General features: G+C 40.5%; 2 long non-coding RNA genes across 4 annotated transcripts; one reads left to right on the plus strand and one right to left on the minus strand.

Annotated features, from left to right (window-relative positions):
* The first annotated feature begins 550 nt into the window (after positions 1-550).
* On the plus strand, positions 551-4,278 carry LOC139836180 (uncharacterized). Of its 2 annotated transcripts, XR_011752776.1 has the most exons (6): positions 551-939; positions 1,028-1,061; positions 1,290-1,366; positions 2,248-2,389; positions 2,491-2,603; positions 4,021-4,278. It is a non-coding gene; the product is annotated as an uncharacterized lncRNA (long non-coding RNA). The 2 variants fall into 2 exon arrangements; XR_011752777.1 differs by lacking the exon at positions 2,248-2,389 and having other exon boundaries at positions 563-939.
* Positions 4,279-4,444: 166 nt separating this feature from the next.
* LOC139836181 (uncharacterized) lies at positions 4,445-8,176 on the minus strand. 2 transcript variants are annotated; one of them, XR_011752778.1, is made up of 6 exons: positions 7,785-8,176; positions 7,663-7,696; positions 7,358-7,434; positions 6,333-6,474; positions 6,119-6,231; positions 4,445-4,702 (listed from the first exon to the last, which is right to left on the minus strand). It is a non-coding gene; the product is annotated as an uncharacterized lncRNA (long non-coding RNA). The 2 variants fall into 2 exon arrangements; XR_011752779.1 differs by lacking the exon at positions 6,333-6,474 and having other exon boundaries at positions 7,785-8,159.
* Between the last annotated feature and the right edge of the window lie 971 nt (positions 8,177-9,147).

Genomic DNA, 9,147 nt, shown 5'->3' on the forward strand with positions numbered 1-9,147 from the left:
CAACTGAACTCCTAGACTCAGTGAGTATTTCAAACCACTCCCAATTGACCTCTTTTTAGAACAACTTATTTTTCCTCATACCTATCTCACTCCCCATTCTTTTCCATCAACACCTTGACCTCTTGAATTGATTTTATGCCACCATATTCACCATTGGTGTTGTATCTGTACTTCCATCACTACCCCTCTAAACCTTGGATCTATCTCTTTCCATCATTTGTTTGCCACAAACAAAGTGATAACAAATTTTCCTTTTAATGCATATCACTCTCACTCTCCATTTCTATCTCTATGTCTCAACCTCCATCAACATTACCTCCTCAACATCATGCACATGGATGATGTGCATCTCTCTCTCATTGTTCATTTTTGTTTGGCAAGAATGGAGCCGGCCAATTTGTGTTTGCATTCAAAATTCGGCCAGCACTATCTCCCCTTTTCCTTCTTATACAAGCCATGCCTCCCACCTACCCCAATCCATAAATGGGCAGCCTCCCAACCAACTCAATCAATGAGGAGGCAGCCAACCCACCCCCTCTCCCTCTATATAAAGGGGCTTGGCAGCCCACTCCCTCCTCACTTGCTCTCATTTCCCACTCTCCACTCCTCTCCACTCCTCTCCTTTGCCTCATTTCTTTTCACTCCCTACTATTTCCTCCACTCCCTCACACTCTCCTCCTCCACTTCCCCACAAAAATGGTGCTCCCCTTGCTCCCATGGCCGGCCATAGCCATGGCAAGCCACCAAGATGAAGCTCTCCCCCTCCCTCAAGCTCATCCTCACCATGAGAGCCTCCCTCTCCTTCTTCTCCCTAACCTTAGATGGTTTAATCTCCTCTTCTTCTCCCTCCATTGCTAAGATTGGATCTTGATGCAGGTGCATGTTGGTCCAAGCATGGAGAAGGTTGAGCTATCCTCAGATCTGAAGTTCTTGAGCAAAGTTCGTCCAAAACCTTGCAGTAATTTCTGTTTCTTGCTGTTTCAGATTCTGGTACGATTTTGTAAAATCCGCCAAATCTCGTGTGCAGATCCAAATCGAGTGGTTCAAAGTTCTGCAGATAGGTACTGAAAATATCTACAACTTGGCGTTTGTCTCATCCTCAAATTCGTTATGGATTTTGCATGATAAATAAAGTTCTGCAATCATGCAGAATCATTGTTTGTTAGATTTCTTCCGTTTTACAAAACCTTTTTGAGCAAACTCAATTTTGGGTGAAAGCGCTCTCCAGTACCTTCATTTTTGCGTTGGGTTCACTTCAAATGACCTAATGGAATTGAAATGGTTCACAGATCAAGATCTGGTCAGATCTGACTTTGTCGAATTAAATCAGGAGCTTGGAAACGAATTTTTGAATGAAACCAGTTGGGTAAGAACCACCTTTACAATACCTTTCAGATGCAGCTGACCTCATATTTTTATGAGTTGTGTACGATTTGTGGTGAATTAAACTTATTCTGTGTGTTCTGCAGACATGGCTGTTAGCTTTTAATTCATCAAAAATCCATTTTTGAACCTAATTGAGTGATTCCACTTCTGTAGGATTTCTGAATGTTTTCTTAATCATCTCAAACAAGTTTCAAACCTTTATCTGTTCTGCAACTCCATAGTTAAAGCAAATGGTGAAAACATGCAGTGAACTTGTAAATCCATTTGTGAGAGTTTCAGAAATATTTTGAACCCAAATCCAATTGCGTGTGAATCTCTGTTTAATTACCTTTCAAATGCCAGTGGCCTCATATTTTTAGGATGTTTCTACGATTTATGGCTTACAGATCTTGTTTTCTGTACAGTCAGATTCAAAGAAATTCCTAAAATTGTAGGTTTGATATTTTTGGGTGTTTCCAATTGGGTTAGTCTTGTATTAGTACTGGCCATCTAGGAAAAATAGTGTTAGTCTCTGTTCATGCATTTTCGTTACTGTTAGTAAGGTATATGTGTGACATGCATTGTTGGACCAAAACTTGTTGGTTTATTTAAAACCCTTGACCAACTCTTTTTATTAGAAATGGACAACCTTTGTTTTATGCTTGCAAAACAAAACCTCTGCAACTTAATATTAGCCCTATTGTCTTGCTTAAGTTTTCAAATGATGTAGAATATGGTTGTTTCCTATTTTGGGTGTTGTGTTGTGAGCCAACTAAGTTAGGAAAACTGTTTTCTACTTTTCCAAAAATGTTTGAAAATGATTTGCGAATGTATTTGATGTCAAACTAATGCTCTTGTCCTCTTTATGATGTTATGTACCAGGGGATATTTGGTTTATACCATGGTGATAACCGAGAGAGGCAATTGCTAAGTTGTGATACTCTCATACCTTTACTAGGAAAATAAATGGGGTTTTCTAAATTTAAAACTCTTAAAGTTGTCGTGTGGTATCTATAAGTCCTTAGTATGTTATACCTTGGCTGCATGGTTAGTTATGGTTGTTGTATGTTTGTTTTGTTGGTGCAATGTGATTGATTGTGTTCCTTTTATATTTTCCGGCGATAGACGCGAGCAATTCCGGAGAAGAAGAAGAAGTGGAATTGGACAAGGATTTTATTTATATTGTTGGGATTCTTATATTGATAGAGTTGAAGAAGTACAGGGACAAATAAGCCAAGGCAAGCCATTTACTTTGACTCTTTATATCCATGTTCTTGGTTGAGATCTTTCTATCCTTGGTCTCTTGATTTCTTGCGTCTCCTTGGGTTTGCTTAATTTGATTCTTTTACATACTTGCCACCAAGTGTGTAATGTCCCCTCTCGATATTTTGCGTACTTACTCTAAGTATATGAATCACATTTCACCACCTTTTGGCACCCTAATTCTAGTAAACACTTGGGATAATATCATTAAAATTGCTCTACTTTTTGATCATCTCCATTCATGCTCAATTGGAGTATGGATGACCTTGACACCCCTTCATGTTATGATGGCAATCATTATGCTATTATACATCTTAGTTCACACATAAACTTTAGGTTGGGAAAACCCTCAAGGTTTTACCTTGTTGTAAAAGTTTTTGTTAAAACCTTGGGTATAATGTTATGCCCAAGTGAGAATTTGAGAAAGGAAAGGATTTGGTAAAAATGATGGGGATGAGAAAGTGGTTGGGATATTTAAAACTTTGGCGCCTAAGTACTCACCCATGACAACAAACTAGCGCAACCACATTACTCCAACATGGGCACGGGGCTTAGCTCGACGTTCGTTCTCTTTAGCATGAGGCACCGCATAACTATACAAGGGTACGGATACCCCCGAGTCCGGATTGTCGAGGTTGGGACAATAGTATAACGGGAGGCCTTCGGGGCTGACCCGTCCGGAAGACACTATGGGTCTCCTGGCTTGGCGGTGGAGCCACGCTCAAAAGGAGGTGAGCTGCCACGGTGCCGGGGAGGTACATACTCCATAGGGTAGGACCTCTTGCTAATTAGAATGGGCGAAAGGCTTCGACTGGTTATCCGATACCCACATACTTTCGTATGATGGCCCGGGGATGATCCCGGCGGATTTATCAGATCTTGTGGGGAAAGTGTGCAAACTCTGCAGAGTTAAATCTATTCGAATAGCCGTGTCCGCGGTCATGGACGGTTGGATTGGCTGTTGCTTAGCCTGATGTGTTTTGTTTGTGAAAATGTTTGACAAAGGAAAGAAACGGGTTTTGTGTTGGAGTACTCGGAGTACTGGAAAAATGGTTGATGACCACAATGAGGTGGTCGGAAAGGAATTGATAAAAATTGGGTCTACCCTTCCTAAGTGTTTATGTCGTGAAAGATCTTCCTAAATTGAGTCAAGTAGTGATGTCTTAGATATGTTCTCTCATCTCCTTCACCCATGAAGTTGAGATGCTAACTCCACCAAAACACTTCTTCTCTTCTACATAACATATTCTTGTTATATAAGTGGTCATTCCCTCTTGATCTCCTAGTCAGTCCTCGGTACCTTGTTCTCCTTGATATGTTACTTTGTAAATGGTTTGCGAGTACAATTCCAAATGTACTCATGGCTTTGTCCCTGGCTATTTACTTGGCCAGACTTGAAGGAGTTCGACAGATGAAGAAGGAGTTGGCGACGTCTATGCGAGCTAGGAACGTCTTCCCAGTCAGTTGCCTGTAGGGTTATGGCAGATGACTTGGGCTCTACGCTGTTGAAGTGATGATGCTACTCTGATGTTTAGTTAGGCCCTTCGAGGCTATTATGTAAGTATTGGTCATGTGACCGCATTGTAATTTTTTTATTATTCCGCTTTGTAATGGATGGTGTAAGTTGATATCAGTTCGGTTATGTGTTCACGACGCACTGATCATGGGATCGTGAACTGTATACATAACAGGGAATTTCGGACAGCTAGTCCGGGGTCCCAACCTGGCTCTGATACCAGCTCTGTGGGGACCCCGGACTAGCTGTCCGAAATTCCCTGTTATGTATACAGTTCACGATCCCATGATCAGTGCGTCGTGAACACATAACCGAACTGATATCAACTTACACCATCCATTACAAAGCGGAATAATAAAAAAATTACAATGCGGTCACATGACCAATACTTACATAATAGCCTCGAAGGGCCTAACTAAACATCAGAGTAGCATCATCACTTCAACAGCGTAGAGCCCAAGTCATCTGCCATAACCCTACAGGCAACTGACTGGGAAGACGTTCCTAGCTCGCATAGACGTCGCCAACTCCTTCTTCATCTGTCGAACTCCTTCAAGTCTGGCCAAGTAAATAGCCAGGGACAAAGCCATGAGTACATTTGGAATTGTACTCGCAAACCATTTACAAAGTAACATATCAAGGAGAACAAGGTACCGAGGACTGACTAGGAGATCAAGAGGGAATGACCACTTATATAACAAGAATATGTTATGTAGAAGAGAAGAAGTGTTTTGGTGGAGTTAGCATCTCAACTTCATGGGTGAAGGAGATGAGAGAACATATCTAAGACATCACTACTTGACTCAATTTAGGAAGATCTTTCACGACATAAACACTTAGGAAGGGTAGACCCAATTTTTATCAATTCCTTTCCGACCACCTCATTGTGGTCATCAACCATTTTTCCAAGATCTCAGTACTCCAACACAAAACCCGTTTCTTTCCTTTGTCAAACATTTTCACAAACAAAACACATCAGGCTAAGCAACAGCCAATCCAACTGGCCCATGACCGCGACACGGCTATTCGAATAGATTTAACTCTGCAGAGTTTGCACACTTTCCCCACAAGATCCGATAAATCCGCCGGGATCATCCCCGGGCCATCATACGAAAGTATGTGGGTATCGGATAACCAACAAGCCTTTCGCCCATTCTAATTAGCAAGAGGTCCTACCCTATGGAGTATGTACCTCCCCGGCACCGTGGCAGCTCACCTCCTTTTGAGCGTGGCTCCACCGCCAAGCCAGGAGACCCATAGTGTCTTCCGGACGGGTCAGCCCCGAAGGCCTCCCGTTATACTATTGTCCCAACCTCGACAATCCGGACTCGGGGGTATCCGTACCCTTGTATAGTTATGCGGTGCCTCATGCTAAAGAGAACGAACGTCGAGCTAAGCCCCGTGCCCATGTTGGAGTAATGTGGTTGCGCTAGTTTGTTGTCATGGGTGAGTACTTAGGCGCCAAAGTTTTCGTAATATCCCAACCACTTTCTCATCCCCATCATTTTTACCAAATCCTTTCCTTTCTCAAATTCTCACTTGGGCATAACATTATACCCAAGGTTTTAACAAAAACTTTTACAACAAGGTAAAACCTTGAGGGTTTTCCCAACCTAAAGTTTATGTGTGAACTAAGATGTATAATAGCATAATGATTGCCATCATAACATGAAGGGGTGTCAAGGTCATCCATACTCCAATTGAGCATGAATGGAGATGATCAAAAAGTAGAGCAATTTTAATGATATTATCCCAAGTGTTTACTAGAATTAGGGTGCCAAAAGGTGGTGAAATGTGATTCATATACTTAGAGTAAGTACGCAAAATATCGAGAGGGGACATTACACACTTGGTGGCAAGTATGTAAAAGAATCAAATTAAGCAAACCCAAGGAGACGCAAGAAATCAAGAGACCAAGGATAGAAAGATCTCAACCAAGAACATGGATATAAAGAGTCAAAGTAAATGGCTTGCCTTGGCTTATTTGTCCCTGTACTTCTTCAACTCTATCAATATAAGAATCCCAACAATATAAATAAAATCCTTGTCCAATTCCACTTCTTCTTCTTCTCCGGAATTGCTCGCGTCTATCGCCGGAAAATATAAAAGGAACACAATCAATCACATTGCACCAACAAAACAAACATACAACAACCATAACTAACCATGCAGCCAAGGTATAACATACTAAGGACTTATAGATACCACACGACAACTTTAAGAGTTTTAAATTTAGAAAACCCCATTTATTTTCCTAGTAAAGGTATGAGAGTATCACAACTTAGCAATTGCCTCTCTCGGTTATCACCATGGTATAAACCAAATATCCCCTGGTACATAACATCATAAAGAGGACAAGAGCATTAGTTTGACATCAAATACATTCGCAAATCATTTTCAAACATTTTTGGAAAAGTAGAAAACAGTTTTCCTAACTTAGTTGGCTCACACAACACAACACCCAAAATAGGAAACAACCATATTCTACATCATTTGAAAACTTAAGCAAGACAATAGGGCTAATATTAAGTTGCAGAGGTTTTGTTTTGCAAGCATAAAACAAAGGTTGTCCATTTCTAATAAAAAGAGTTGGTCAAGGGTTTTAAATAAACCAACAAGTTTTGGTCCAACAATGCATGTCACACATATACCTTACTAACAGTAACGAAAATGCATGAACAGAGACTAACACTATTTTTCCTAGATGGCCAGTACTAATACAAGACTAACCCAATTGGAAACACCCAAAAATATCAAACCTACAATTTTAGGAATTTCTTTGAATCTGACTGTACAGAAAACAAGATCTGTAAGCCATAAATCGTAGAAACATCCTAAAAATATGAGGCCACTGGCATTTGAAAGGTAATTAAACAGAGATTCACACGCAATTGGATTTGGGTTCAAAATATTTCTGAAACTCTCACAAATGGATTTACAAGTTCACTGCATGTTTTCACCATTTGCTTTAACTATGGAGTTGCAGAACAGATAAAGGTTTGAAACTTGTTTGAGATGATTAAGAAAACATTCAGAAATCCTACAGAAGTGGAATCACTCAATTAGGTTCAAAAATGGATTTTTGATGAATTAAAAGCTAACAGCCATGTCTGCAGAACACACAGAATAAGTTTAATTCACCACAAATCGTACACAACTCATAAAAATATGAGGTCAGCTGCATCTGAAAGGTATTGTAAAGGTGGTTCTTACCCAACTGGTTTCATTCAAAAATTCGTTTCCAAGCTCCTGATTTAATTCGACAAAGTCAGATCTGACCAGATCTTGATCTGTGAACCATTTCAATTCCATTAGGTCATTTGAAGTGAACCCAACGCAAAAATGAAGGTACTGGAGAGGGCTTTCACCCAAAATTGAGTTTGCTCAAAAAGGTTTTGTAAAACGGAAGAAATCTAACAAACAATGATTCTGCATGATTGCAGAACTTTATTTATCATGCAAAATCCATAACGAATTTGAGGATGAGACAAACGCCAAGTTGTAGATATTTTCAGTACCTATCTGCAGAACTTTGAACCACTCGATTTGGATCTGCACACGAGATTTGGCGGATTTTACAAAATCGTACCAGAATCTGAAACAGCAAGAAACAGAAATTACTGCAAGGTTTTGGACGAACTTTGCTCAAGAACTTCAGATCTGAGGATAGCTCAACCTTCTCCATGCTTGGACCAACATGCACCTGCATCAAGATCCAATCTTAGCAATGGAGGGAGAAGAAGAGGAGATTAAACCATCTAAGGTTAGGGAGAAGAAGGAGAGGGAGGCTCTCATGGTGAGGATGAGCTTGAGGGAGGGGGAGAGCTTCATCTTGGTGGCTTGCCATGGCTATGGCCGGCCATGGGAGCAAGGGGAGCACCATTTTTGTGGGGAAGTGGAGGAGGAGAGTGTGAGGGAGTGGAGGAAATAGTAGGGAGTGAAAAGAAATGAGGCAAAGGAGAGGAGTGGAGAGGAGTGGAGAGTGGGAAATGAGAGCAAGTGAGGAGGGAGTGGGCTGCCAAGCCCCTTTATATAGAGGGAGAGGGGGTGGGTTGGCTGCCTCCTCATTGATTGAGTTGGTTGGGAGGCTGCCCATTTATGGATTGGGGTAGGTGGGAGGCATGGCTTGTATAAGAAGGAAAAGGGGAGATAGTGCTGGCCGAATTTTGAATGCAAACACAAATTGGCCGGCTCCATTCTTGCCAAACAAAAATGAACAATGAGAGAGAGATGCACATCATCCATGTGCATGATGTTGAGGAGGTAATGTTGATGGAGGTTGAGACATAGAGATAGAAATGGAGAGTGAGAGTGATATGCATTAAAAGGAAAATTTGTTATCACTTTGTTTGTGGCAAACAAATGATGGAAAGAGATAGATCCAAGGTTTAGAGGGGTAGTGATGGAAGTACAGATACAACACCAATGGTGAATATGGTGGCATAAAATCAATTCAAGAGGTCAAGGTGTTGATGGAAAAGAATGGGGAGTGAGATAGGTATGAGGAAAAATAAGTTGTTCTAAAAAGAGGTCAATTGGGAGTGGTTTGAAATACTCCCTAGTCTAGGGTTCAGTTGAAGGGAGTCCATTTGAAAGTATCAAATGATCATCCATTTGATCAAGAATTGGAGGATGAGGGGATACAATGTGGTAAATCAGTGATGTGCATAAGATGTGCAAGGATTGTCATTTGAAAAAAAAAGAATTTATTTGAAAGGGATTTGAAACACCTCAATTGGGAATGAACTCAAGTGGAATGGAATTTGAAAATGTTGAGAGAAACTAGTTGGAACATAGGAGGTCAAAATGTTCTACTTACTTTCTCAAGTGAAGTAGAGTTTTTCTCAAATGTAAAATAAGCAAGAGGAAGACAAGAAATGGTATAGGTACCATAAACAAGCCTTTTGTAAAATGGAAAACAAAATAGAAAATAATGTTTTAGAAATCAGTACTTGGTAGAAATGGGATGAAAAACAAAACCCATTTAAGTTCTTTTGTTTTCT

Source organism: Lolium perenne, chromosome 2, assembly GCF_019359855.2.
Source record: "Lolium perenne isolate Kyuss_39 chromosome 2, Kyuss_2.0, whole genome shotgun sequence".
In the NCBI taxonomy this organism is placed as follows: Eukaryota; Viridiplantae; Streptophyta; class Magnoliopsida; order Poales; family Poaceae; genus Lolium; species Lolium perenne.